The sequence below is a fragment of the Semicossyphus pulcher genome, unplaced genomic scaffold, assembly GCF_022749685.1.
Source record: "Semicossyphus pulcher isolate SPU_LCO1_2020_fin unplaced genomic scaffold, fSemPul1.0.p SCAF_21, whole genome shotgun sequence".
NCBI lineage: Eukaryota > Metazoa > Chordata > Actinopteri > Labriformes > Labridae > Semicossyphus > Semicossyphus pulcher.
The window spans coordinates 6,953,062-6,978,311 of record NW_027211695.1 but is presented as its reverse complement, the minus strand read 5'-3'; the positions used below and the strand labels follow the sequence as shown (position 1 = coordinate 6,978,311).

The following is a 25,250-nucleotide window of genomic DNA, read 5'->3' as shown; positions in this document are numbered from 1 at the left end:
CATAATCATTTCACCACCTCTACGTTGTCGGCACATCAAAAAACAACAAACTGTTAAATTCTGGGCAGAAATCTGACCATGTTTCAAGTTAAAACAACACTTTTGATAGCTAAGGTCAGACAACAGCTAACGTTAGCATTGAGCCACTTACTAGCTAATGATCCAGTTAGCAAGGAAGTAGCTTTAAGCTACTTTTAACAAATTGGTAGTGTTACACAATACACTAGTAAATGTGTAAATTCTTAGTTAACATAATGCTAGCTAGAAATGTACTTCCTATCAAACATAATGTTGTTATCTAGGAAGTGGTTGAAAGCCATTTAGCTTCTATGACATAGCAACAGCCAACTTTTTTGGGCTAAAAAGGAGTGTGCTGCAATGTTTACAGTTGAACTAGCAACATCATGAATGAGAACAGAGTTGGAGTTGAGATACGAGGTCTAAGGCCGGAGATAAGTTTGCTTTTATCTAGCTACCAGCTACATCATGAACGCAGTTGTTCACATACATGGTTATGCACTACTCGTGTTACTGGAGGATACCTCTAGAGGGCACAACAAAAAGCTCAGGCCTTATGCAACTACCGTATGTGCGGGATGTAAACAACAGACATGGCGACGCTCGAGGAGGTTACTATTGTGTTAATTCTGAGATCACGGCAGAAAAAGCGACAGCTTTTGTGTGTTCGGTCGACAGAGCACACCGTCGGCACCGTCCCCACTTCGTGCACGGTCCCAGACTTAGTTTTGCTGGTGTCCACGACAACTTCTAAATTTGAATTCATCTGTTGCCAGCTATTTTGACAGGCACATTTGTCGCTGTGCGGTGGTAATGACACATCAAACAGATGTGGATAATTGCAGACTTGGTTTATCAGCTCGTCTTCCGAAACTTTCTGCCATTGTTGTCCCGGCTGCTATGCCTCTACACTGCCTCTACTGTTCATGTGCAGAGTGCATCTCGCGTATGCGTCGTGTTAATTTTTGAGGACGTGGACAGCCGATGCTCCAAATAGATGCAGGTAATGCGTGTCAGCCATCATGCTCACAGGAACACGTAGTTAAAAGAAAGTATATTTCCGACTTAAGAATGGATGTTAGCTGCTTTACATGCAGACATCTGTTCATAGAGATAAATACAAAAAATCTGTTGCTTATTAATTGGGAATTGGTGAAATTAACATGATTGTCAGATAAACTTAGATGGGCTTTACCTGTGGATTATAGCAGTACAATATTATGACAGCCAGAAAGAGCCATCACTTAAGGAAGTAGTAATGCACTCCGAGTTAAAAATGTTTTTGCTGTACAAAGAAAGCATTTGTCACCCTGAACAGGTCACTTTAAATGTCTTGTAAGCAGTTTTAAGCAGCATACTTCTTGGGGAACGTTTTTTTTTAGCTGCTGGACTCATTGCTTCTCTAATTCAGGTCGCCTGCTGCTGCAGCAAATTCTGCTTTACATAACAAAACTCCATCTGACAGGCGTGGAGCACCTACGTACCAAATGTCGTCAGTTTAATGCACTACACCATCATTTAACAAGTGTTTTTACATCTTGTTTGAGCGAAAAAACCGCACATTCAATTCAAATTTAATGCCTTAATGGCTCCTGAACATGGGCGCCAACCAGTTATGCCGTGGTGACAATTCTGCCGCTGTCATTTACAATACTTCAGGCGCAAAGTTAGTCTAACTCACTTGTCTGTATTTAACTCTTCTTGTCCTGCCTTCCCATTGAAGCTGCATTTGCTGCTGTCGACTTTAATTTGAATCACATTGCCACCTGAGCCTCGCACAAATTTTCACAGTTTTTCTCCGTAATTGCCATGAGGGACGGAGGGCATCATATGTGTGAAACGCTCTGCCTCATTGCCTTGTAGCGCTTTCACTCACCTATTTAACACACTTGGGAATAGATTGGAACCTGGAGGTGAGGATGAGGAGTAAAAAGAGAGGCCTGTGTCCCAATAACGAGGCTCTGGGTTGTCATATAGCCATGCAGTTGGTTATAAAAATAGCACACGGCAACTTGCAAAACTTCCCTTGCAGGTGCATTGGATAAGTCCATTGGAAATACTGTGGACGTGTAGGGGAATGTTCTGGTGTGTGCTGGCCTCTGCCCTGGGAACAGTTACTTGCAGGAGCACAAACGCTCCAATTACGGCTGCACCCGCGGGTCCTTTGGGGAAACCGGAGCACTGCTCATTGATCTGAAGAAACAGCACTGTTGTACGCTGAAATATATGAGATGTTTTCTGATTATTATCAGTCCTATTTAACCATTAGTAGTCATACATGTGAGCGGAAAGTGAGGGACTAGTTTGTCCGTCAAAAGTAGTAGTCAAATGGTATTAAAACAGTCTTGTGGCAGGATTATTTTGACAGATGATTCCGCAGATTCGGTTTTTATTTGGGTCACCTACTGCCACCAGCTCTTGTTTTCTTCTCAGGAAGCCTCTGGTTGTACTCCCTGTGTGTTTGCATGTAAGCCTCCGAAATGTGCTAAAAGCACCTGTCAGTCCTTCTATCTAAATGCTGAGAGACGTGCGAATGGATGCCGCATCTCCACAGTGTTGATGTGAAAACAGATCTACAAACAGCACAGCAGCAGCAGCAGCAGCAGTAGAGATTTCTGTACTCCAGAGGGCACCATTAGCATGCTTTATGTTTGACGTTATGTTTTAACAGAGCAATACCAGATACAATTTAAGGGAGTGAGCATCATTCTTGCTTACACTTACTGCGCCTGAACAATAGATCATGTGCAGACATGTATTCCTTCCATTCATTCATCTATACTAACAACATTTAGTCGTTTGACCCTTGATTTGATTTCGATGGATTGACATTATTAAATGTTGACATTTGAGCATTGGAAACAAGATTCGGTCACAGGTGATTGCAAAGATGGAGTGCTTCATTGAATGATGCAATTTCAAGGAAGGCTTTTACTCAGATGACACAATATGGATCTTACCAGTTTGGAATAATTGATTGCGATTGCTGCCTCGGACCAGAGTGATGAAAGAAGAGAACTCCTCAGAATCTCCCTGAAGGGACAAAGAAAGAGAGAGGGAGAGGTCAAAATGTGTCACACTGTTCACAACTTAACGGTAGTTTGCGCACACACACATAAACAATATACACTCCAGCCACTATGCCTTTGCTGCCTTATCAGCGCTGTCCCATTAGGTTTAGTAAACATGCTTCATGTACTTTGAGGAGGTGATTTTCAGTTGTGCATAATGAGCGCGGCTAAAAATAGAACCCCGCTTGAACGCTGACAGCGTCTCCACCACACCACTGAAGACAGGATGTTTGGTTGTGTGGTGCTTGTAAGTAATAATTTCTGACAGTGACTCACTCTCATGCGCCCTTAGTTGTGTGCAAGAAAGCATGAATATGCTCCTGATGTACACGCACACATGCTAATGCGCATACACGCCCGGTGAGAAGCATACAGCGCACATACGTGGAACGTTACTTGATTTCGTCAACCGCTGGAGTCAGAGTGATGATTCGAAAACAATAGGGTGGCAAGGGACCGGAATGATGATGTCAGAGCGTCTCGTTCTTATATGTCTGCCTTATAAATTTCAAAAGACCAAGCTCGTCCCAATAATAGACGACTTCTAGAATTTGTTGGACGGCTTCAAACGTCACAGAGGCCTCAGTGATTGACGCATCTCTTCCTGTGTTTGTCTTCAATGCCGCTGATAATTGGATGCCGGACACCGTGGCAAACACTACCTTTGCTATCTTTTGCCACTTCTGCATCTTCAAAGCTCCAGAAATGTAAATCTATCTTGACTTTTAGCATCCTTTTTTTTTCTGTGCGGAAGCACTTGATATGCAAAAATCATATGTTTACTTCCCAGATCAAAGTTTTCTTCCCCCTCCTCCTCCTCCTCCTCCTCCTCCATCTAAAATTGGACTCCTTGCATTATGCAAGCCAACAAAGAGCAGTGTCTGCTCACGCAGCCCATTCCGAGCATACTGATTAATTAGCTTGTATAATTAGCTTAATGATTTAGAGAAACATGGCCATGGCCACCCAAGAAGCTATGCTAATGGAGCCCTGTCCATTGCAATTAAAATGCCCATAACTTAACAATAGTGGCTTTAACGTCGAAATAACTGCTGTGAAGGAAAGAAGGTGGTGCGGTAATCGATGGAGCAGCACACTGGCTGGTGTTGCAGTAATGAGCACTGTTTACCACTTTGTGAGATTGTCGTGCAAGTCATGTGTATGCATTGAATAATACTTCCAGAAGTGCAGACTGAGCGCTAATGAAGTGTTTTTATTTCTCACTATGACCATTTATTTTCGAGCTAGCTGCACACTTTGCGCACTCGGACGTCAAATTAGTCTTGAAATGTGATGTAAGATGCTGAAAGTGTGAAACCTGCTTTTACTGTCACAAGGACCTAATTTATCTTGCATCTTTCCTATTATGCAATCCAATATATCTTCAACGTGCCAGTTATTTTAACTCCCTCTCTGTGTGAGCACACACTATGAAGTTCATGAGTGAGGACATGCAGTCGTGAACTTTACAGTTTCCATTAAATGCGAGTCAAAGCAGACAGTATCTCCGCGCTCTGACAGTAGCATCAGCATTCCTGGCTGCACTTGGCACATAAATCGCCCGTTTATGACCTTCCCCTGAACAGTAACCAACGGAGACACCGGCCTCGACTCATAAAACCTCCAGAATGTTGAGGTGGAGGTGAAGATATTACTTATCCATACACGACTTCTAAAACGCCAGTCAAGTGGGAGCAGTTAAGAAAAATATCTCATCCTTATATGTTTATTTTTTACGGGCCACGATTGATGCTGGGAGGATCACACCCAGTCGTATATTACTGTTAATTTACAACACACTCTGCTGCTGACAGAGCATAGTAATTTAGGTGCAGTGGGTATAAACAGCACAGGAAGTGGACTTTTAATGTGGAGGGTTAGTTTATTGATTATTGCAAGACCACTGCTGCATGCTTGAGGCTTTTTTTTCTTTACTGTATGATACTTTACCATACTTAATAAATCTAAATGGAATCAAATACTGGACACTAGGTACTAGTTTGGGTACTACTTTAGTGGCCTGTTGCACATAAGGCACACAGGAGTACTTAACTTGAGTTTCATTCAGGTCATTTCAGCCCCATTACACACATCATACTGATCCTATAATAGTCTTTATTACAAAACATTAAAGTCTTTGGAAGCTGAAATTGCATCAATTCTTTGTTGGCTTTTCAGGGGCAGCAGGAAACAGATGTAAACATGATTACCTTATAAAGCTTTCCAAGTGCAGTTCATAAAGTTTTAAGGGCTAACTGAGTATCAAACAGTGCACTATTTAATATGCTAGCAGACACAAGGGAAATTAGCATTGATTAGCAGTCATGTTTCTGGCCCTCCAATATGCTCCCCTTTTTGTTCAGCTGCTAGTATCTAGCTTTAGGCAGGTAGCATACAGTGAGTTTAGCCAAGCTTGTGCATAATGTTGATGATAGCCTTGACAGCTAATCTAAAACAGCTAAGATTGTAGACCTTAAAACAGCTAGCGAAAAGATGCTAACATAGAGGTAAGGGAAACTGCAAAGACAGGTGCTAAATTGCTGGTTCATCACAACAAGCATTAGCTTTCAAAGTACACACAGTACCATTATTGCCATTATTGGGCAGGTAGCATACAGTGGGTTTAGCCAAGCTTGTTCATGATGTTGATGATAGCCTTGACAGCTAACCAAGCAGCTAAGATTGTAGGTCTTAAAACCAAAACAGTTAGCTAAAAGATACAAAAGCGCTTCATAGGGCTAAGGGAAAGTGCAAAGTTTGGTGCTTGCTTGCTGTAGGTTTTCGCTACAAGCATTAGCTTTAATAGTACACACAGTAGGCTACCATTATTACCATTATTGTGCAGGTAGCATACAGTGGGTTTAGCCGAGTTTGTTCATGATGTTGATGATAGACTTGATAGCTAACCCGAAAACAGCTAAGATTGCAGGCCTTAAAACCAAAACGGTTAGCTAAAAGATGCTAACATGCTACATAGAAGTAAGGGAAGCTGCAAAGACAGGTGGTTTATCACTACAAGCATTCGCTTTCAAAGTACACACAGTACCATTATTAACAATATTGGGCAGGTAGCATACAGTCGGTACAAGCTTGAATAATGTTGATTATAGCCTTGACAGCTAACTAAAAACAGCTAACATGTTGGCCTTAAAACCAAAACGGTTAGCTAAAAGATGCTAAATTGTGTCAAAGAGCTGAGGGAAGCTGCAAAGACAAAGGTAGCTTAAAACCAGTCCTTACATAACTTGATCAAAGTTTGTATCCCTGTTAGCTTCCTGCACTTCTCAGTGAAACAGTTATAAAAAGCAGGCTTCATCTTAACACTGACACAGCGTGGCATTGGAAACAGTGACGCTCCCATCTGTTAAATAATTTCAAAGAACAGGAGCTAAGAGGAGAAATATAACCCTCAAGACAGCCACTAACATTACGCAGTCGCTAAGTTTAGATCTGATGCTAGAGTGGCCTCACCTTCCCTCTCGTTTCAAGTGCTACAACTTAGCTGTGATTACAAGGTACTGCAATAATATAAGAATTAAACAAAATGCTCATTGTAAAGTCAATGGAACTGCTGATCAATTTTTAAGTAGCATTGCTAATGGATTCCATATGCCAACTCCCAGACAGCCTTTTTAATGAAACAACGTAAAGCAAATGTGTCATTAGTCGCAGCACCACCAAACACGCTAATTGCCACACAGATTTGATAACAGTCTGTTTGTGTCTCTGTCTGCATGTTGCCAGCAGGTGCGATGCTTTTCACTTGTGCGAGCCGAACATCACAGTCTCCAGTTTGACACCATTGTGTCAAAAACTCTGTGCTCAGCTCGTCAGCTCTGGTGCGCTGTGCCCAAACAAGCCAGCTAAAAATGAGCATTTGGGAAGTGATCTGCCATTCGCTTCCCCCCTCTCTCTTTCCCTCTCTCTCTGTACCAACAGCTGCCTCAGTGGCGCAGGGTAGCGTCACTGTCAGACGTAGATGGAATTAGTTATATAGTACATCATATTTTTTATTGACAATTGACGTCACGCAAAACCAAAAAAAGAAAAACGCTCGGGGTGGGTTTGATGTTTTAGACACATTTGCATACGTTTGCGAAAGTCAAGCTGATGTTGACAGGACATCAAATCATCCATGTGAGCTGTCTTGAGTGAGATGTTCTTATTTAACCTCAAAGATACAAGTCTTTAACATCTTTCTATAAAGCAGCGATTTCTACTGATGAGTTATGTGGAGAGTTGGCATGAAAAATGGACATGTGTTAGAGGTTTATTTATAAAACTGGCAGTTGCTAATTGCTAATCCTTTAAAAGCAGACATATTTTTTATCCTTTGTCAAGATGTGTCCTCTGCAGTCATAAATTAAAGACAAATCAGAAGCAAACTGAATTTCCTTCTCCATCTTTTCCATAGATTGAAGACATCGGAAGGCCGATGTCACGTCGATGAAGAATTGGTGAGTACAGATTTTCGTATGCTACCTTTCCCTTGTCGGCAATCAAAGCTCGGAGTTCTCCATCACCGCTGAAAACTTTCCATCATGCCCAAACTGCTCCTCCCCGAAGGCTATCATAATCTGCTCAGCATGCGTGGTGTTAATCGCTCAAATAGCTCATCAACACAGCAGGATAAGGATGCTGTCAGAGACTGAAAGCGAGAGGTGGTACGGTTTAAAAGAAGCAAGGCGAAAAGGGTAAAAGGTGAGGGATCAGATGAGATGATGAAACGGGAAGAAGTGGCGATGAAGGACGGGGATAGGGGAAACACATTAGGGCTAAAGTGGAAGAGAAAGACAACTCTACTCCGACGTATGTTTCGCCTCTTTCCAGTCAGCTTTGGCGAAGATGATATCATTGATCATTTTCTTAAGAGGCCGCTTTTCCTGTCGCCGTATCACCTCGCGTCATTAAGATGACTGCTACAGTTGCCTTAAAAGGTTTCTCTTATGCCTGGCAAATATTATCTTCCACATTCTTCGCCCTAGACTGCTGACAGACCTCAGAAAGTGTCCGCCATATTGATTTCCTCGCAACCGGCTCTGTTATTAGATCAGATTTAATGAAAGGGGGGCAAAGTCGGGGGAACGAAATTGACTCCGGAGTTGTATTGGATTGTGACCTAACCTGAAGGCAGTGGGCATATTCACATGGATTGCGATCTTGTGTAATTGGAAACACATGTACATCAATCAAACGCAGGTAATTCCATCACATCTATGACAGATACTCTATTTCTATTGTCCTGATGCATTTCTTCCTCCCCGGGTTTCCCTGAGGAGTTCCTCAAATCTCAAATCTCATGAGTACGGGGAGAAACGAATGAAGTAAATAGATTTTGTTCTCCACATCGCTCCTCTATAAATCCACTTGTCGCCGCATAAATCTTTGGGAAGTTCGGGCCGCCCCCTGTGCCTCTGCTTATTAGCCGACCGGGGATCAATTTATCACCTTTGAGGACAAAGAATAGAAGCGTCGGGGGGATTCTCTCTCTCCCTTTGATTTATGGAGCCGGAGTAGAGGCAGGGCATTTTTGGGTCATGCAGATTCTCCTCGGCGCGAGCGCCTTGCCCCACCTTCCTCCTCTTTGTGTCGAATTAATTTCTCTGGCAGCGAGAGGAAGAGGCATGTGGTCGGAGCACGAATCGGAAGGTTACGCTTGTTAGAGTGAGCGGTCATGATGGCGCCCTTTAAATGCACTGAGCATGAATCAAAGGGAATTAGCCACTTTCCAAGATGGCTAAAATACCGGTTGTCAAGTTTGACTGACTCTCAAGCAGCACACATCTTCCACTTATCACATGGTAGTTTCACCTCTTCGCCACTAGTCTGTGCTATTACTCTTGCAGATTCTTCTTCTTCTCTTTTTGACCCATTTTTTTTTGTCCAAGTAAGGAGCTGCAGGAATGTAGCCGCCCCGCCTCACCTGCGCTAAGTGGCTTGCCCCCACATCTTGGCAAATGAGCTACACTGCCGTGCTCCTGCTCTACAACGCTCTCATTTGTAATTGTCCTCATGTAAAATGATGGGGGCCGGCGGATGTGTGTGAGAGAGGAGGGGGTGCTTGTGGGAAATGTATTTCTTGTGGAGCAGAGTTTTGCGGTTACAAGGCAGGTTTGAAAGGTTGCATCACAAGTTGTTTGGCGCGTGATTCGACCTCTTATCATTTGACACTATAAAATGCAGGGAATGGAAGAAAATAGGCCCATCTGTGGTTTGAAAAGAGTGAGAGAAAACCTTCCTCCAGTGAGCCGTATGCATGCGCGAGTCTGTGTTTGGACAACTGACAGAATAGTGACTAAAACGCCGCTTTTTCCGGACATCAAAACTCCAGTTTTACCATTTCAAATCAACCCAAACTGCTTCCTCTTTTCCGCCCGCGTCTTAACTCCAATCTGTGCGCAGGCTCCACCTCACAACTCACTCGCCACCTTCCTGGCTCTCGTCCACACTCATCCCTCCTCATAACAAATGAGCCCGCGCCGGCCAGCAGATTTCTCCAACACCTACCCAAGAAAGTACCGCCACATCTTTGTCATCTTCCCTCTCACTTCCTCTCTCTTTTTTTTTTCTCTTTTCCACCTTGTTTAGGCACACTCGAGTCGTTCTTTTATTATTTTTTTTTGTGGCAGAGAGCACAAGACTCGCCGTTTGCTGAGTGGGCAGCGGGGAGCGGAGGAGGGAAAAAAAGAGAGAAATAGAAAGAAAAAGGCGCAGAAGGAGGAGGGAGGAAGAGAGTTATCTAACAGGATTAAAGGAGAACAACGGAATGGAGAGCACTTAAAATACTCATGACATGAGCCCTCTTGCAAAAAGGAGGGGATGAGTAACAATGGCTGAATCACTCTTGAGGCTCTCTACACAATATGCTCTCTCTCTCCTTCTCTCTATTGCCACCTATGTCTCTCTCTCACTCGACTTTCGGCTTCATTTTTACTTCCAGGCCCGGGGATTTGATGGATCTCAGAGGAGTTGTGTTAATAATGTGAGAGCGAGCGCTGCTTTAATTAACCGGCGCAAGAAAAGGTATTCAATTCAGATGGAATGACACGATCGCGATGGGAAGATGGCGCTAGATGGAGAGGGGGAGAATGTAGATGAGGGAATGAGGAGATAGAAAAGGTGGGTGCAAAGAGAGATATAAGGTTTCAGAAGAAGCAAGAATGAATGATTAGATTAGACATTTGGTGTAAGTAAGGTGTTAGGGGATACATGATGATGTATTCCCTGTCAAGAAGTGGCCTAGAACACCTGCTTGGCCCACTTCTGTCCCAAACAAGGGAGAGAAATCAGAGGCCGAACATATTACTAAGTTACCTTACACACAGCGCGAGCGTGTGTGTACTGACAGCAAATAGGAACAAATACCCTTCCCTTCACGCCCAACGTACGCGAGTCAGAAAGGTGGAACGACATGACACATTCTCCTCGGGGCGGATCGAACGTTTTTTTCGCGGGGTGAGAATAGCGCTTCAAACGATCAGCAGTGCCTCGCCAGTTTCCCCCTGCCCCGTCTGACTCACGGAGATAGCAAGGCGTCTAGCAGCTCGGACGCAGGCAGATGCGTTCCTTTGCACACGCCATGTGGAGCAGGAGGGAGTACACGCTTCTACTGTACGCAGAAGCCTCCTTTGTGCAATCTTCACTAAATACCAAGTGGATTTTAAAGCTAATGTGTTTACACTTGCTATAAAAAGAATCCACTTGGCGCCGAGGTCTCTGGAGTTGCCGCTGCCTCTCTTTTTTTTTCTTCATACCACATAACAAACATGACGGCGGCGGCAGCGGTGGGAGAGAGACTTTCCAGCCTTTGTAAATAGGGCACCACTTGAATATTTCACTCCTAGCTTGTGCTTATCGAGCATTCCTTCTTTTGAGGCGTCTAAAATAGAGCCAAGGAAGTAAATAAGTGTGTGAGAACATCAAAATAACAAGCCGAGGAGATCTGTCTTCCCAGCGAGAGATATCTCGTCCTTGATGGTTGCGTAAGGGACGAGTTTTAATGATGGTATGATCACGGCGGTATGCACAAAATAATGACAGCCGCCTGGTAAATTGACTGAGAGATTTGGCTTTTGGCGCCGCCTCTCCAAAGAGAGGGCTTAAGGAGCTTCTGGGATTTGAAAGTTAAAAAAGATAAAGGCTCGGTTACACTTGTGGGGGGGGATCTGCGAGGGCTTCAATTCTCATCTCCGCGCCATGACGAGAATCATTACAGCGGGAAATAAAAAACCCTGATAGAATAACTCAAAGGCGTAATTGGTTGTTTACAATGGCAGGGGGAAAGATGGAAGACGAGGAGGAAGAGCTCGCAAGATGAAGCAGGTTTTTGAAAAAGAGTGACCAGACGGCACTCTTGACATATTCTGAATCCTCGCTGACACACTCCTGATGTGTGACAGCGAGGGCACAGATGGGGAAACGCTGAGGGAGAAGGAAATGTGGAAGGGATGGAGGAATAGAAGCGGCAGAGGGATGGTTTGAAGAAGAAAAAAAAAGAGGTGAGAGATTAAAGTAGGAGCAAGAAAAATGGACAGAATCTCCAGATGACCTGAGAAGTCTTTCAAGTTTACTCGAGTGCCCCTTAGCTAGGCGCGCCAATGAGAAAAAGCACGGCGCTGGGCAGCTCCCAGGAGAGGAGGTGTAAATGAGTATGACCCTTTTTCTGTCTGCAGCTACTCCCCAAGGCTGTTTCTGTAAATACGAATGTGCTCTTAGTCAACATGCCTCGTCTGGTTAAGGATTTGGCTTCAAAGAGCGCGGCGCAGAGCGAAAAGAGAGGGTCCCTGAAAGGACGAGGATGTAGAGAAAGCGACGACTCGCGAGAGATTGTTTTTTTCACTCTAGATACAAGACGGTAAGGTCAAAGACATGCTGAAGCGGGAGCTGTGACGGAGTGAGGCGCATCGCCATGCACTCGGCAATGACTTGACGGAATACTAAAGAGGAAGTGGAAGGAAAGGGGAGGAGAGCCGAAGCGATGTGAGAGGACAAATGGCGGAGTGTAAACTCAAATCGAGACACAGCCAAAGAAAAAGTCGGAGAAAGAAAACGGTGTGAATGAATTTGAGGAGGAGGGCTATTCACCTGGTGGCAATATGGATGAAGGCGGTAGGGAGGGTGTGCAAAAGAGAGATAGGGGGGTTCTGACTCTCCACTGGGATGCTCTGAGAAAGACAGGTGAGATAGAGAAAGAGTGAACAGCGAGGGGACTTGCGGGATAAAAGAAAAGAAAAATTTCGGAAGGGAGAGCCGAGATAAAAATAGAAATAGAAGAGACAATCCGAAACAAGTCCAAACTACCACACTTATCTCCCAAAGTGCAGACAGTACATTATCGCGAGTGGTGCTAAAAACAACCCGAATCATCAATAAATGAAATCCGGCGCAGGTAAACACGACACATTGTCTCAAGCGGCAGAGGTATCGGTACTGACAAAGGGAGGGCGATGGCGAGTGAGGATACGGCCCTGCCTGCAGACGATTTCTCATTATCTTGCCGCGTGTCAGTTATTAACGCCGTGTCCATTCCAACATCTAATTAATGCAGATAGCCAAATGCCAAACCTGATGAAATAGCGTGATGAGGGATTAGCTGGAATAATAAACGCTCCGACCGGCATAACTTTGTCTCCCTGATTAGGCGGGAGAACAGGAGAGGAGGGGAGAGATCTCTTTCCCGTCCTACCTCCACTTCTTTCTCCGTCCTTAATGAAGACTTCTTCCTCCTGCCACGTGGCCCCGTTCTCCCAGCTTCACTCCCCTCAGCTGCTGAGTGCTGTCCTAATTCCATTCTGATAGATGGAGAGGGGAAGAGGCTCATTAAAAATGGCTTTGCTGATTGTGCTGCTCTTTTTTTTTCAGTCAAGAAGCATGTGTTGACGCGTGTGTCCAGGTGCTGTTAAGAGGCGATTCAGCATGGGATGCAAGGGGGGAGTTTTTAACTAGAACATTTTACTGCGATGTTTGCACCAGATCGTTGCCACGGCATAAATACATTTTGAAAAACACGGAGCGTGCCATAGAAAACGAGGATGTTGCTACTTCCTTTATTGTTGGGATAAGAGGCGTTTGCTGTCAAAAAAGGAGCAGCGTGTCCTGAGATAGCTGGAGTGTTAGCACAAAAGTCATCAGGGACTCTGAGTCAAGGCTGTAGATGTACCAGATACTCAAAGAAATAGACCCACATCTTGATAAATACACATAGGCTCTATTTCTAAGAGTTAGATAGAACATATCTCATGTCTTTGCTTCACATTTGAAGCTATAACTCTCACAAGATTAGCCTAGCTTAGCATATAAAATGAAAATAGGAGGGAACAGCTAGCCTAGGTCTAGCCTGTTCTAGAAATAGGGTTAAAATATGCCAAGCAAAATACTAAAGCTCACTAATCCAAAAGCCTGAGCACTGGTTTTACAGGTAATAAATACTGGAACTACGGTGACCAATTATGAAGCTATAACTAGCCGAGATTAGCCTAGCTTAGCATTATAAAACTGGAAGCAGGGGGTAAAAGCTAGCCTAGGTCTAGCCTGTTCAAGAAATAGGTTTAAAAGCAAAACACTAAAGCTCATTATTTCAAAAACCTGAGTAATAGTTTTACAAGTCATTCAATACTGGAACTATGGTTGCTGGAACGAGCACAAGGTTAGCCTAGCTTAGCATTTAAACTGTAAGCAGGAGGAAAAGCTAGCCTATGTCTAGCCTATCCTACAAATAGGTTTAAAATATGCCAAGCAAAAAACTACAGCTCATTAATCAAAAATTCTGGAATTATGATGACCAAATAAGACACTATAACTAGCATGAGGTTAGCCTAGCTTAGCATATAAACTGGAATCAGGGGGAAAAAGCTATTCTAGGTCTAGCCTGTTCTAGAAATATTTTTTAAGAATGCCTATCAAAACACTATACCTTGTTAATCATAAAATGTAAGTTATGGTTTTACAGGCTATTAAATACTGGAACAATGGTGACCAAATATAAAGCTTAAACTAGCACAAAATTAGCCTAGCTTAGCATATAAAATGAAAGCAGGGGGAAACAGCAAGGCCATGTCTAGCCTGTTCTAGAAATAGGGTTAAAACATGCCAAGCAAAATACTAAAGCTCATTAATCCAAAAAACCTGAGCACTGGTTTTACAGGAAGTAAATACTGGAACTACGGTGACCAATTATGAAGCTATAACTAGCCGAGATTAGCCGAGATTAGCCTATCTTAGCGTTATAAAACTGGAAGCAGGGGGTAAAAGCTAGCCTAGGTCTAGCCTGTTCAAGAAATAGGTTTAAAGGCAAAACATTAAAGCTCATAATTTCAAAAACCCCAGTAAGGGTTTAACAAGTCATTCAATACTGGAACTATGGTAACCAATGATGAAGCTAGAACTAGCACAAGGTTAGCCTAGCTTAGCATTTAAACTGTAAGCAGGAGGAAAAGCTAGCCTATGTCTAGGCTATCCTAGAAATAGGTTTAAAATATGCCAAGCAAAACACTACAGCTAATTAATCAAAAATAAAGGAACAATGGTGACCAAATATAAAGCTAGAACTAGCACAAAATTAGCCTAGCTTAGCATATAAACTGGAATCAGGGGGAAACAGCAAGCCCAGGTCTAGCCTGTTCTAGAAGTATGGTTAAAATATACCTAGCAAAACACTAAAGCTCATTACGGCCGAATCTACATTTGAAATACCAGGCTAGAAACCAACCTTATACAGCTTACTTAGTCAGCTTAAGAGGTGCGGGTATATGTATTTTTCTCATCTTTGAGAAGGAGCAAGACAAGCGAGGTGTACCACCAGCTTCCAGACTTTATGCTAAGCTAAGCTAACTGAAGTAAAGCTCTATTTACTGCAAAAGGAATGAAATACAATTTATCACTCTCATCAAGAAAAACAACCACATATTTCCCCGAAAAACATTACACTATTTCTTTAAAATGTACACGATCTTCCAGTTAAATCCAAAAAGTAACTTCTGTAGTAATGTACACTAAAAATAGACCTGGATGATTTAAGTGCTCAAGTATTCAGCAAACATGGAGCAAATGGACCAAAATGGATTTGAAATACCACAACAGCTGGGAAACATCAATATGTAACAGGCCCAGTCTTTCTGGATGAATCATAACCTCTACAGCACCAAATAATAGATCGTGAATTCATTCATTTGTAATCTGAGGTTAACTGTACATTTTCATGGGTCTTACTTCCTCTGGTCGACAGGTCTGCAAAGTACTACTGAAGCAGAAAGAGAGAGAACAGTATGTGATAGTGATTATGAATGGAAATCATACAAACAGGGAGATCGTGATGTCCCATTACATGTATATGAGCTGCTCATAAGTCCAAGTACACCGAAACCTTATGGGGAAATGGTCCAGTAATGTACTCTGAGTTCTGTCCAGTGCAAAATTGCTGCTTAAATGTGTTTTTTCAAGGCCACACTTGAATGCATAGGGAAACCCTGTGTTTCTCTAAAACCATCTGTAATTTCCAAGCCGGTGACATATTTTTGCTCTGATTACTGACATTTTGTAATTGCCAATTTGCAGTGTCACTGTCCATAAGCAAAATGACAGGTATGGCTGTAACCAACTCTGGCAGAGAGACTGGTTTTGAGGAAATGTGGAAAGGAGAGGCCTTATTCCTCCTATCAAGCAAAAATTACCCTGTTTACGGAATATAATACTTACCATGGCAATGTGTGCACGGGCTTCAAATGCAATTATGACGGGAACAAAGTGTCCAAAGCTATCGAAACATTTTAAGGAAAGAGCTATGCTACAAGAATCAAAGCTCCCCTTCTAATCTGATACAGGATGCACAAGTAGCTTTCTTAAAGATCTCAACCATAGACTTCAATAATGGACGTAACCACCATGACGTCACCCACTGATTTCTCGATTGCGTAAATTAAGCCATAATATGGCCGCAGCCATGATGGTTAACTGGAGCCAATATATGGATGAGAGGAGCGAGGGGTTGGCAAATGCCAAGTTATCAAAGCTAAACAGTCTGTGTCTGATCCATTAGCTTGTGAATGAGCTAGTTTAACTTCCTGTTTCCCACAGAAGAGATTCTTTTAGTGGTGGTCAATGACTGCAGGTGATTATTTATCAGAATAAAATAGTAGCAGACTTGCTGCACGCTTGCCCAGTGAGATAGAAGCAGGTGAACGACAAGTACTGGGAAAATAACCGGTCTTCTCATCACTAAGGTTTGCCTTTATCTCTTTGGGGAGAAGCCAACAACTTCTGACCCCTATTCACTGGCCAACGAATACATAAATGTATGATAAACACTGCACAGGCTTACAAGCCAGGTACGTGCACTACCTGCTACTTTGTGCGAACAATATACCAATACAATAATACTAGAATTTAACTCTTTGCACGGCCAGAGAGTTCCATAAATCACACAGAGAGACAGATTATTTGTCCAATTTCTGCTCTAAAAAATCCCCAAAAGGCTCCACCAACACAAACACGGCTGAGAAGTAAACTAAGTGACTGTTTGGATGTCAAGCAGACAGCCAGCATTTAAGGCTTAATATGATTAAAATGTGTTGTGAAAAAAATCACCCCCCGTAAATTATCTTGAGTAGTAAAATTAGCTATTTATAACAAAAGCCTTTTTTGTTCCAGGCTGTAAACATGTTTATTTCTGCTGTAGAAATTGCCATTTTCCCATCTGCCTCAATGTTATTTCCTGGTTTCTGGAGCCTCAAGTGGCCACTCGAGGAACTGCAGGTTTGTTTTTTGCATTTGTCAACACCGGAGGTTGCTGCTTTATCTCAACAAGACTCTTTAAAAGAATTATTGCACCGTTTTCCCCACACACACACACACACACACACACATCTTTAATAAAGAAGCCTTCAGCACGCATCGTGCCTTTGTTGTCCTCGCACACTACAGTAGATCTGTGATGAGATTGACAGCGAGCTTGTGGGTGTTTTTAAACCACGAAAGTTCTCTACACGATTGAAGATTGACATGTAGATTATATGATGTCATTCTGCAGCACCAAATTCCCTATTTTCTCACATTATGCTCCAATATTCAAAGTATGTCTCCTACCATATTATATAGAATGTATGAGGTTAAGCAGGGCCAACTGGTTCAAAACTCAAATATGTCAATGATAGAAAATCAGGTGTTTTCTTTTATTTAGCTTAAAAAAAGCCAATCTTTCTCTCATGGTGTCATATCACTCTGTCTTGCACACAGTATCTCCCCCTCTACACCTTCTTCACGGTCATAATCTGTATAAATAGCTTTCCTCCCACATGGGATCCAACATGCATAATGCTCTTACACACTTAAAGAGCCCTGCAGCACAGACATAATCTCACACGTATCACTGCCGGGGACGAGCATCCCTTTATGCAATCAACAGGCCGTGCTATATGCATTTGTTTGAATACATAAAGGACAACCTACACAAATGCATGAATAGACAGTCACGGATGTCTGAGCTATTATCCATGCAGCGCGATTGTTAGCGCCGTGTATTGCCACCAAATGGTTAATTAAAAGGGGCTATTTCAAATATTCATCTGCCAGTTTTAGACGTCGGCGTCATTTTGTTGCTAAAATTACCATCCTTTTGTTCTGAAAAGTGATTCAGTTCAACATTTAAAGCTTCGCATCACTAAATTAAAGTGGAAATGTGAGAGGAGACGCATGGGGAATTGTCTCTCCTCGCTGTCGGCTTGTCTCACTCAGAGTTTGCTTCACTCGTACCGCTCTTGCTCTTAAGATGACTGTTTCCTTTTCTTCTCTTCTCTCTTCTGGTCCAAATGCTGCCAATTAGCTAATGGCGGACGGCGAGGTGAGAATCCAACCTATTTGCTTCAAACTTAATATTTGCAATTCAAAAAAAGAAAAACAGGAAAGCGCTTAACAAGCCCGGCGCACATGATAATGGCCCAGCATGTGACAATAACAGTAGCATGGAGTGGAGAAGAGTTGTACACACAAGCTGATATTAAATTCACCTGCACTTGACAGCCAAAGCAACACAGTTTGACTGTGAATGTGAGCACAGCAGCGAGAGGCAGCCTATGGCGGGGTGTGTTTTTTAATTCATGGCTGCTTTGATGCTTCTGCGGGGTCATCATTCAGTTCTTCTCTCATACATGCACAGTCTATCTGGTCAAAAATACACGCAAACAGCTTCAAAAATCTGTAGACAATTGTACTAACTGTGAGAAATAAGTGGAAAAATAATATGTAAATTGAAGGCTTCGTATAGGGGCATTCATGGAAGGCTGTGCAGCGAGGGAGTGCATTCCACACATCAAACCTTCCCCGGCAAGCTCTCGTCGTGCCCGCTCCACAGATTTATCAATGACCCTTAATAAAACTGTAGCATTTGATTTGCTGAGAGGGAATGATCAGGGTGGTAAATAAAGCAACTACAGCTGTGGCGTTTCCTGGAATTGTAACAGCAATGGTGCGGGTCTGTGTGCGGATTAAGGGGGGTGGGGGGGCAAATGGAGCCTGCAAGGAGTGAGCTGCATGCTCATTGCCCGGACGCGGGCTCTAGTTAGCGTCGGTAATGTATTCTTCGGGCATCAAAGGCTCAAAGTTGAGAGTTTTAAAGGAGCTCGTCACTATTGATTTTGCACGCGGAGTAGCTTCCCAGGTTCATTATACAGGAGCTCTCAGCCTTTCCTTTAAGCAGCAGCGGGGGCTATTTCACAAACAACGGGGCGCTCGGGGTGAGCAGTCTTTTGTTGTTCAGAACAAAATATTTGTTTCAATCATTTGCTGTTTTGCATTCTCCTGCTATTAAAAATAAGCTACGGCTAATGAATACAATCCGAACGACTCGGGTCCCCTGGCGCTTTTTCACAATTAATACACATTTTAATTGAGCGCAGGAAAAAAAATAGGTCCATTTGGTGCTTAGCAGCAAGACGACAAAGACAGCAAATATATAATTGCAGAGGTTTTCTCCGCCTTGTCTCTCAAGGAGAAACTGTTTTTGCTGCTTGTAGTTCTGCTTTGAGTCTTTAAAAGTGTCAAAACAGCTAAAAATCATGCATTTTCATGTGTTTTGTTTGGGCGCAAGTACGAGGAGTGTCAAATTCAATTGTGTGGGAATGCTTTGGTGGAGTCAGTGTGAAACAGCTTAAAACTGATGCATATTCATTTAGTTATTTTGGGTTGTTTTGGTCCACTTTGTGCAGTGGGAGTATATGAAAGTTAAAAATGTATGAATTATGTGTGGCGGTTCTAACTTACAGTTAATTCCTCCAAACATCAGACGTATCTAAATTGCACAGCAGCGCTCCGAATGCGCTTGAACAGATGGTCGATTGTTTATGGTGGACTTGGAGAGTATTAGACAGGCAAAAGTGTAAACATCAGTGCGGGCAATCAATATCTCATTAGGGTGTCTGCTTTAGTCCATGTTTTGTCGCTTTGCATTCTCCACACACACTTTGTCGGATCGGTAACTACAGCCATTTGAGGAAGGGCAATGCAGCACATGGCGTGGACCTGCCCTGATCCCAGAAAGCTGTTTGCACACTTCCATCACGCTTTGATATGATCGGCGGTTTGTGAAAGCACAACGGGTTCACACTCCTGCATTTTTAGCATCCTTTTTAGCATATTTTTAGAAGGAGGGAATCAGGGACACGAGATAGCTTGTGGTGCTGCTACACTGGGAGATAATGCAGGATGAGCCTCAGGCATAGGAGGGCTAGAAAACTCCTCTTGTCACTTTAGATAAGAGGGAGGAAATGGGACTGGTTGCAGAGGGACCGGCTAAGTGCTTGTCGCTGTCCCTTTAGCTTTCCAACAACAGGCCTCTATAGTGCTTCTGGACAGGCAGATGCCCATCTCGCCACAATCGGTTGCGTATGGGGTTCTTTTCCAATTGTGTAGTTGGAGAGCAAGGTTGATGAAAGTGGGTCTAAAGTTTGCAGCTGAATTGAACTTCGGCTGTCATGCTTTGGAAATGTATCTGATGGAAGTGGCAGGGCGGAATGGTCGTTAGGGAGACTGTCCATCAGCAAGTATAGCCGGATTTGAACCCACATGTCCCTGCCGGAGTGTTCTTGGGCAATGCGCTTAGTACTTTGGATGATTAATGAATTTACTTACGTGAACATCAATAGCAACAAAAGTTGCAACAAATAAAGCAGGCCATACCCAACATTCATCCACCAACGAGCAAGCAGTTGGCGCAACGGTGGCAAGAAAACACTTCCATTTAACAGGCAGAAACCTCGGGCAGAACCAGACTCATTGGCGACCAACCATTTGCCCCAACCAGCAGGTTGTATGATGAGCCACTCCTTCATAATGCACATGAAGCTCAGGTTATAATTAGGGCAACTGCTCCACCTGTGAAAAGAGTTTTATAGCGTCTGTTCTTTAGGGAGCTATCCGAAAGTTTCCAAGACTTGTTGTTGTTGTCATCCTGGCTCGGGCTTGAAGCTTCAAATATTTGACAGGAAGTCCTTGTTAAAAGTGGAGGTGTGAGGTTTTAAAGTGCACCTCCACATATCTGGTTGGATCATCGGAAATGTGGAATCCAGCATTTGTGGAGCTTAAGCCAATGTTGTGCTTCTACTGCTCGGATTTTGACCCTTCTTTTTAATCTGTGAGTCGATCACCCATATGGAAGCTGAATACTACATTACTGGGCTACCTCTTTAATACCATATTGGTGCAAATTTAAGACAACCCTGATTGTAAGACGACCCCCCTTTTCGAGAATAATTCTGTTTTTCAGCAACCCACTCACACACTCTCCTGTCAATCTCTTGGAGGCGGACGCTTTAAGGACCACGGTACTATTTTCTCTGTTACCATCTATTAGGTAGGACTGTGGCGGCGGTATAGGGGCCCGATGCAGCGTTTTTCGGGCCAGGGAAGGCAGGTCTGGTCCTGGGGAAGCTCCGCAGCTAGCCTACGGCCGCTACGGTGGCCGCTGATCTTTGTGGACTCACCATATTCCAACATTACACTCTGTGATAACAATTCTCTTAAAATCGACACCATTACTCCACCTCAGTTGGTTGGTTGGTTAACTTTTGAGCCGTTTGTTCTGGACGATCAACGTGTCTCTCCATCTTTCATTCCCCTGGTACTGTAGCTGTGAGTGATGGCTGGTCTGTTGTGAACATATATTGGCCTTTAAAAGTTTAGACCCTGAATAAAATTTAACGACCCCAAGGGAAAAAGTCTTATATTCAGACCAATACGGTACTTGAAACAGAAGCACTGATCAGGGACTGCTTGGTATCTACTTATTGACATGTCCTCAATATCCTAACTGACAAATTACCCACATTACTCTTGCTTTACTTTTTGGCCTTCTGGATCTTCTGCTTGCTCCCTAAAAATGCATTCCTACTCATCATGATCATTGATTTTGCTCGCTGCTGTTTGGTTGTTGTTTTTAGGGATGTGTATAAGAGAGTAGCTCAGAGGGTTGTCTTTGCAAGAAGCCTGTTGTGGAATACTTAAAAGGGAAGTGATGCTCGTGTCTGGCCGAGCTCGATTGATCCTGTCTTCAAAGACTTAGCATTTACAGGCTCGTCTTCTTCGCCCCAGTGGCAAAGACGAGGCCGAGGTCGGACAGGGATGTAGCAAGAGTTAGCATGTAGCTAGAGAATCATGTCTGCTCTAATGAGTGATTAGAGCATATTATATTATTCAATTTAGCATGTGGGATCTCATCAGATTCCTTTAATTTTAACCACTGTAGTAGTATAGCCAGAGGGGGTCTAGTTGCATCATGTAAATGGTTTATTTTGAAAGTGACAAGAAGCGTTTTGGAGCCAGAAAGACAAAAAAAAGGTTTTAGAGGTTATGACCAAACTTTGTCCAATATTCTTCATGTTTTGTTTATGATGACTGCCGTCACACGTGCATGTCAAGGCTCACAAACATCCGGCCCACCCACCCTCATGCATCAGAAGGTCAGCCGCTATCCAAAATGTGTTTATTTGGAAGATAATTGCATCAGATTGAACGGCGAAATACCGTCACCTCCTGTCGAGCCCCTTGGAAGATTAGCGCCAAGGCCATCAGCGGTATCGATCAACGTGCAGGCCGGTGCTTGCTTGAGGGATGGGAAGGTCAAGGCTGTGATATTACTCATGTCGGGCAAGATCTGGTGTCGTGGGCTTTAATTTTGAAGGGGCTAAATAATAGGGATAGTTTGTGGACAAGGATGGGGCAGATCGACATCGGCGATAACGACGATGCTAGCACAGGAGATTAAGAGTGAACATAAGCCTTCCTCAGACATCTTGCAGGATGTCTATGCAATCTTGATTATGCATTCGCAGGTGTATATGCTTTTGAATCTTTAAACCTTTGATTTCAATGGATTCTGCACACATTTGTGTTTCCTTCTGTGCAGTGTTTTAATGCTGAGCACATCCTCTGGCGGACTCAGATCATCAGAGAGAAGGAGCTGACTAATCTCAATCCTTAAATGTATTCATGTTCAATAAAAGCTATTCATCAGCTTAAACCCGCCTGTAGTTCAAACTAAATTTTCAACCACCTGGGAGAAATCTAAATGACTCCAAGGCAGCGTGGTTAAGCAGCACGGGTGGAAGGAGTGTGGAACGGCAGGAGAGCGGAAAGTGTCCCATCGAGTGTGAAGCTCTGCAGGGGCGAGAGGGTTGCAGCTGTGAGCGCTTCTGTGTGTGTTGATCAAAGCTTGGCTATTGTCCAGTCTCTGTAAACAGTATTACAGGTGAGTTGTGTTTGGCAGGCCATGCACATTGATTATTGATTGCTTGGAGTGATGTTGGCTGGAGTTTGGGAGGGGAGCAAATAGAAGGCTGGAGAGGACAAAACTTGCAGAACTATTCTTGTATACAGACAGAGCAATTTTCAAATGGCAATAAGGCCAATTTTCATTGTAAGTTACTTATTCAACAATGTGTTTACAAGCTAACACAAAGTTAAAAACAGGAAACCGTTCAATTTATCAGCTATTGTCTTCAGCTTAATTCTACGAGCTGGCAATAAATAAATAACTGCTTATAAAGGTGCTTAGTAGGTGTATCCTTGAGGTCTTAACAAGCATTCAAAATGTCCTCATAAAACATTTGCAAGGCCATTTAATAAATGTTTTAATCACACAGTGTTTATAACCATCTATTTGCTAGCTTGCGGCCTTTTTGTACACTGCCTTACAGCCCTTGTTAGCATCATAGACTGTATAAAAAGATGGACGACATGACAGCTCCCTAAAAGTGAAGCCAAAACATTTTGGGCGCCCCCTGCTGACTGGCTGCAGTATAGGTCATAAAGCCCGCCTCCTCCATGTTAACAGATGGGACATGAGTCAAACTATAAAATCAAAATACATGCCCGATACATTTTTCTCAAACATGGTTTCTGTCATTATAGCTAGTTATTATCATGCTGATTTACGTCCAAGTGTTCATTTTTCTGACAAGTTTATTTTTAATTAGTTATTTGATGCTGTCAAAATGATGATTGACAGCTCTGTTGACAAATTCGGCTCCTGCAGCCAATCAGTTCCGGGTGAGCAGAGCGGAGGACGATCCGCGAGTGGAAATGTAACTAAAACAATCACTACAGTCATTGAAGTTTCCATACCTGTGAACGTTAACCTCAGACCAACACAGAGAAGCTATTCTGCTGTTAAACACGCCGGCGTGCGGGACCCTTGCTGTTTTTTTGGTAAGTTAAGTCTGTGTTTGGGTTAGCCGAAGTGGCTACTGCCGCTTCACTCGCCGATCTCTACTGCGCAGACTCTGGCTTCGTATGACATCACCATCGCAAGATGGCAGCGCCTGTCGCAGGGGCTATTTTGGCATCAATTATGTACAACGGGAGCAGATGGAGACACATTGTCCATCTATATATACAGTCATTGGTTAGCATGCAGACAGCTAGCCTTCCAGCTGTTGAGGGTAAAGACAGCTGGTATAAACAGTTATTTTAATCTCAAAGTTAAACACAATGACTGCATATAAAGACGTACAACGCCTCTCCACCACCTCTCATTGTACAAAAGTGAAGCCAAAGTACCCCTGGAAGCAGAGTCTGCTCAGTAGGGATCGGCTAGTGGAGCCGCGGTATTACCACCCCGCCCCTTCCGCAAACCAAAACATTTAACTCACTGAAAAAACGTCACAGATCCCTTAGGTTGACTCAGTCAACAGCAGAACAGCTTCTTGTGTTGGTTTGAAGCAGATATTCATGGATACGGAAAGTTCAGTGACTGTAGTGTTAGCGTTAGCAGTACGTCTCCTCTCGCCATTCCTCCTGTACTCTGCTAATACGGAGCCGGATTTGTCAACAGAGCTGTCAGTCAAGGCATTACACCCCCTTTTTATAGCAAAACTAAACTTGAACATTTGGACATAAAGCAGCATTAGAAAACTAGCTATAATTGCATGTATGAGAACAAATTATTTGACCAGTATTGGATTTTGGATTTTGACTCATGTCTCATCTGTTAACATGGAGGAGGCGGGCTTTATGACCTATACTGCAGCCAATCAGCAGGGGGCGCCCAAAATGTTTTGGCTTCACTTTTAGTGAGCTGTTATGACGTCCATCTTTTTATTCAGTCTGTGATTCAGAGCAGCTTGTCCGGCCAGTCTTTGAAGCTAGCTTTAATGTTAGCTTAAGTTGCTACAGTACAAAGCCATCAATGCAGCAGGTGTTGAACCTTGTCAGACAACGAAAGAGCGGTTTTATTATTTACAATCAAATCATACCTCAAATCTCAATGACAATAATGTTTTAAATAATCCCAATTAGGGGTTTTCTCAGAATCATTCTGCCCGGCGTTGAGCGAAATCAGACAGAAAGACAGAGCGATTGAAAGCATGAAGGTTCTCTCGGGAGACGCTGCTTTCTGTTTCTCATGTGCACTGGACCGTGAGACTTCACTCCCCACCTCAGTCACACCACTGCTGTTCTTCGCGGGTAAACACGGAAACCAAACCCAACAGGAGAAATGAGAAAACACACACACACAGACACTCGCACATCATCAAACAAACAAAAATCTTAACCGAGCAGCTTTCATGCTTTGGCTTAGAGGCGTTGCAGGTGTGGGGAAGGAAACATATCAGCACACCAGGAAGTCTGAGCTTTGGGTTGAAATATTGGGCCAGTTCCAAGCTTTCAGAGCTCATC

At 43.3% G+C, this 25,250-nt stretch overlaps 1 protein-coding gene across 5 annotated transcripts in view; it reads right to left on the bottom strand.

Annotated features, from left to right (window-relative positions):
- The window catches only part of LOC138600380 (receptor-type tyrosine-protein phosphatase delta-like), a 382,688-nt gene that overhangs the window by 223,756 nt on the left and 133,682 nt on the right, over window positions 1-25,250 (bottom strand). For all 5 annotated transcript variants that reach the window (XM_069671768.1, XM_069671773.1, XM_069671769.1 and 2 more), the window contains exon 5: window positions 2,979-3,051. The gene's annotated coding sequence lies outside the window, so the exon portion shown is untranslated. The remainder of the gene's footprint in view (window positions 1-2,978; window positions 3,052-25,250) is intronic.